Source organism: Myotis brandtii, unplaced genomic scaffold (genome assembly GCF_000412655.1).
Source record: "Myotis brandtii unplaced genomic scaffold, ASM41265v1 scaffold802, whole genome shotgun sequence".
Lineage (NCBI taxonomy): Eukaryota > Metazoa > Chordata > Mammalia > Chiroptera > Vespertilionidae > Myotis > Myotis brandtii.
In genome coordinates, this window is record NW_005371230.1 from 3,496,313 (window position 1) to 3,502,349 (window position 6,037).

The following is a 6,037-nucleotide window of genomic DNA, read 5'->3' on the forward strand; positions in this document are numbered from 1 at the left end:
TAAATATATAAAATAAATATCAAAAATATAAGTCTTTGTTTTACTATGGTTGCAAATATCAAAAAATTTCTATATGTGACACGGCACCAGAGTTAAGTTAGGGTTTTTCAAAATGCTGACATGCCGAGCTCAAAAGGTTCGCCATCACTGCCCTAGAGTGAAGGAAGGTGATGCTGGTGATCTCACAATAGACAAACCAAGAGGAGAATAGTTCTGTTGTTCAAGACAAATGGGATGATGGTAATGGAAGGCAAGATGAAGTTTAAAGTCTGCACACGTCAGGCTAACTTAAAGCAACAGGCAAGATGGGAAGCAGGGCTGGCACTTTATTTCTTACTTCAGTGCAATTCAAGCAACTTGGTGGAGCTGGCTGGAAGAACAGGTTGTGGAAGATTCTCAAGCCGAGTAATTGTTTGAAATGTACACACATATATCAAATGGGCAACTGATACCTACATGTAAAACAGGACATATAAGTCTTCCATCTGAATGAGTGAGATTTTCTGGTATTGAGCTTTAGTATAAAAAAAAAGATTGTTAAAAAACTAATCTATATATATAAAAGCCTAAGTGACCATTAAGAGAGAACAACTGAAATGACCAAAATGACCAGCTGTTAAAACGCGCACTGACCACTAGGGGGCAGGCGTTCAATGCAGGATCTTCCCCCAGCCCTCAGGCCCCGATTTCTGATGGGACCTTCAGGTCAACTTCCTGGTTCCTCCCTCCTGCTGGTAGGCCCCAATTGGCCCACCAACCACTAGCTGTGGTGGCAGTTGGCTTCTCTGGGGCCTGCTGGAAAAACTCTCAGTCCCTCCCTGCAGCTGGCAGGTCCCGATTGCCCAATTAGGGCTGGGCCCTGGGCTGGAACGGGGAATGGGAATGGATGGTGGCAGATGCGGGCAGCGAGGGAAGGAGGAGGTGGGGAGGCGGGGAGGCAGGGAACCTGATCAGCCCTGATTGTGGGTCAGGCCTAGGGACCCCAACCATGCAAGAAATTTGTGCACCGGGCCTCTAGTTTAATATAATTATTTAAAATTAGGTGGTCCTTCAAAGTAAGTTGAAAACAGGAAAACATTTTCTCAAATTTCTAACTTAGCCTGATACATCTTTAGTACAAATAGCAAAGGTCGATTTTTTGATGAATGAGTTCATCCTAGAATGTTTTAAGCAGAAATAAAAGAAACGTATGTCTTAGTTTCCTAATAACATGAGACTATTTTTAAAAATATTTTTATAATCTAGCTAAAATCCCTTTCTATGGTAGATAATTTTTGTGAAAATTTAGAAACTGTAAAAATTGTGACTAAAGATGAAAAGTCTCCTTGCCAAGGACACACAATTTCAAAAATGTAGGTTTGAATAGAATGTTTTTCAAAGAGGAGTCCTGATGCTTTAAATAAGTCAAATATGTGCATGTAAAGGCATTCCAAGTTTCAGATTTTTAGTTTCAAGTAACTTCCTGCAATCCAATGGTACCAATAATTTCCTTAAAAGTTTGTGCCCAGAGTGTCTGTGCACATGGATCGCCCATGATTTACCCTAATTGGCTTCATCTCACAGTGGCACAGTCAAGACCCGTTTCCATAGAGATGTCCTCAAGGTGCCAGGAGGAGGCCGAGTTGGTGTAATCTCTTTGTATTACTTTGGTAACATATCAGTGTTATTAGCAAATAATGGAATTAATTATGCTGGCCAAACAGCGCTTCACATTCTTGTATCTAAGGGGAAAAGTTAATCTTGTATTTTTGCTTACAAGGCCCACAGTAGTTTGTAGTGCTTGACCTGAGTTTATTTTTCTATAAGTAAAAGAAAATTCCAAAGACAAATTATATTTTCTAAAATGAATTCTACCCAAACCCAGATCAATACTCTGTAAACTTATAATTATTCATAGGCACTAGGATGCAGATTTGGTTATAAGGCATATTCAGTTTTTCAGTTTTCATCCTCAAAGATGGCTTTGTACCAAAATATAAAAAATAAAAAAGGGAGAGAGAGAGAGAGGACTAGGCAGAGGTAGCAGCAGACATTCTTGGTTATAAGGCATATTCAGTTTTTTAGTTTTCATCCTCAAAGATGGCTTTGTACCAAAAAAAAAAAAAAAGGAGAGAGAGAGGACTAGGCAGAGGTAGCAGCAGACATTCTAACACCTCCAAACTCAGGAATGTTTCTCTCGTGGTGCAAAAATGAACCACAAGGTTGTTGAAAGAACTGAGCATGAGTTCCCTGAACGCAGGAGATTGTGTCTTAACAATATACTTGGCACACAGAATGGGTGCAGTGTGTGTCTGCTGAACCTATGCAGAGATAGAGAGAGACATGATCAGAGGAATGGCTGAAGAAAGAATATGTCCACTCTGGGTTGAGTGAGAAAGCCGCACGCAGTTCATAAGGCATTGTCCGTATACCCACCATCAGCCACCTCTCTTTGTAAATGACAATGTGAGAATGCCTGACTCAGACCTCTAACCCTGACCATAACATCCTATCTTCCTGACACACACAAAGAAATTATTCCCCTGACACATAGCTCAGTACACATTTTAGCGACAATCTGACTATGATTTATGTAGACAAAATTCTACTTGGCATTCTTTGCTTTGAAGAATCATACAAATAGGAATACATAGCAAACCACATATAAACAGCAAACGTATTATTATATTGTTATTATTATATAACAGGAAAATCTTTCCTTTATCTACGAATCATTGCAGTAGAGCTCATACTTAGTCCCAAATCAATACATTTGATATATTCCAAATTACCATTTCCCCTTGCACGAATATTTGGTTACTCCCTCCCCATTTGTTTTTATCTTCCCAGCTACTCAGTCATGTGTCATGGTGCTTTCACTGAAACAATAATGACCCCTTCTCTCAAGAGTCTAAAAAATAATTCCCCGTTAGTAAGGGACTGCAACTGTGTCTCCTTTAATTGCTGTGAAGGGATGAACACGTTTGGCAGCAATCAAATAAGTACCTAATTGCTCTTATTGTCTGCCAAAGTGAAGTAATACCTTTAAACGGGTGCCTACTCCAGTTAGGGCACTCGATATTGGGCTATAAAACAGCATTGCCTGTCACTTAGTCCTCCAGTATTTAGTGATTCCTGGGGCTACTCTTTTGATGCATGGGATGGCTTGATGGTTACTATTGATCCATTGGATTCTAGCAGTAAAGTCGCCAGATTGATAGAGTTAAGGTCTGAAAATTATAGTTTTTTTTGGAGCTACATTTAAACTTCAAGCAGAAGGATGTTCAAAGAAACCTGGGAGGGATAATTCAGGTCTTTTCCTCATGAGTAGCTTGTGCTATGAAGGGACCTTTTCCGAAGTTGTTACAATGCAGAGCTGGAGAGGGGACTTTTGGGGTCTACATTTCGCAGAATGTGAGGGCAGAGACATCTGTTGAAGCAATTTCCCGACACAATTCAGAGCAGCCTTCTAGGGGACTGGAAGCTTTTTTTTTTTTTAAGGATTTTTTTTTTTCCTGTTGCAAGGTGCAAAAAAAAAAAAGTCAGTTCAAGCTGAGGGCCCTACTGGCTCCTTTGGAATTATTGTAAAAAAAAGTGGGAATCCTAGAGTGGTTTTCATCCTGCTGATATTTCAAAGTTCTGGAGTGACCACTGTCTACAATATAGGAACGGCTCCTAGAAATGCTCAGTAATTTGATCCTCCCTTCACCAGAGCACGGCCTTGTTATGGTGTCTGTCTCCTTGCCCAGTTTCTCCAAAGAAATAGAATCTGGTCCATACTAAGACAGATGACTTCTGCACAGCAAAAGAAACCATCACCAGAATGAAAAGGCCACCTACAGAATGAGCAAAATATTCACCAACCATATATCTGATAAGGTGCTCATGTGGAACGCATATAAAATGAAGTCACACAACTCAAAAGCAAAGAAAAAATAAGTAAATCAATGAAAAAAATAAGCAAAGGATCTTAATAGACAGTTTTCTGAAGCAGATATAGGAATGGCTAGCAGGTACCTGAACAGGTGCTCAACACCGTCACTAATCATCAGTGAAACAGCAGATAACCAATGCAAAGGGAGCCATGGTGCACTGTGGATGGGAATATAAATTGGGGCTCATAGAAAAAGAGGTCAGATGCTTGGTTTCCAGAGGCAGGAGTGGGGAACTGGAGGTAGGTGGTCAGGGGTACACACTTCAAGTTATAAATAAGAACTTGGATGTAATGTGCAACATGGTGACTATAGCTTACTGCTGAAAAATATAAAAAGAGATAGCCTGGGTTGAGTGTCTACCCATGAACCAGGAGGTCATGGTCTAATTCTAGGTCAGGGCACATGCCCAGGTTGCTGGCTAGATCTCCAGTGTAGGGCATGCAGGAGGCAGCTGATCAATGATTCTCTCTCATCATTGATGTTCCTTTCCCTCTCTTCCTGCCTCTTCCTCTCTCTGAAATCAATAAAAAGATATTATTTTAAAAAATGAGAGAGAAATGGATGAATCCTGTTTCTACCCCGAGACTGATAGCCAGGAATGGATAGTTTTCACAAGTCTACTCAGTTTCCTTCACTGTAGGCTCCATGCATCCACCTGGGTCAACACCATCATTTATCTTCTGTAATGAATTAAATGGCCTCTCTTATGACACACACCGTTATCACTTCCTCTGGCTTCATATTCCAGATGAAAAAAGTTTAATTGGTTGCCAGTTCCTGGATATACTTACTCTAGCTTCTTGAAACGTCTTCAGTGAGTCCTAGTTTATTTTCCTAAATTGTGGCCTCTCTTATGACACACACCGTTACCACTTCCTCTGGCTTCATATTCCAGATGAAAAAGTTTAATTGGTTGCCAGTTCCTGGATATACCTACTCTAGCTTCTCAAAACGTCTTCAGTGAGTCCTAGTTTATTTTCCTAAATTTCAGTTTTATTGAGGTATCCTTGACAAAAATCATAAGATATTTAAAGTGTATCTTGTGGCAATTTTATATATGTGTACATTGTGAAATGATTCTCCCCCCTAGTTAATTAACACATTCATCACAGAACACAAGACCTACTGTCTTAACAAATTATAGTGATACAATGCAGTGTTATCAACTATACTCACCGTGTTTCACATTAAATCCTCAGATAGCGTTCATTTTTAAATTATACTTCTTACTAGCCCCCTAGAAAGAGATAACATTCTATATCTTCATAACGTGAATGAAATATATACATAAGATAAGTCAGGAATATGCCCTTTAGGCACACACTTTGAATCACTAGTGTAGCAACAACAATAAAGTATTTTAATTTTACACACAAGCTAGGACTTCTCAAGATGCAGCGAGGTACAAGCCTACAGGGCAGGATCGATCACACAAAATACTAGGCGACAGCCTTGGTGGGAATTCGGTGTACAGTGGGACAGTTCTCAGAGCTCCTTCCCTAAACAGGGAAGGCAGAAGAATTAAAGACCTCAGCTACTAAACGGCCAAGTCTTCGCCAGGTGAGGTAAGTGCTTAATGCATTGCTGAGTTGGCCACTGGTGGAATTTGCACACACAGATTGTCCTACAGGGTCCACTAGGCCTGCTGAGATTCAACATTTCATGGCCCTCCACTCATTCTTCATTTGTTTGCCCCCACCCCCACCTTGCTGGAGGGCTTGACTGAAACCACAAAATTGGCTAAAAACTGAGGTAGTATCCATGTGCTCACCTAGCTGATAGGAATGACTACAGGAATTAGTGTCTGATGGTCAAGAATGTGCAGAGCCCGGCTGGCATGGCTCAGTGGTTTTGCATAGACCTATGAACTAGGAGGTTGTGGTTGGATTCCCAGTCAGGGTGCATGTCTGGGTTTCTGGCTCGATCCCCAGTGGGTGGTGTTCAGGAGACAACCAATAATGATTCCCTCTCATCATTGATGTTTCTATCTCTCTCTTACTCTTATTTCCTCTCTGAAATCAATATAAATATTTTAAAAAAGAGAAATATTTTAGGTATCCCAATCAAAACAAGAATAAAGATAAAGGTTACAACCACAGAGAAACAGAGAGCAGGAAAATGGT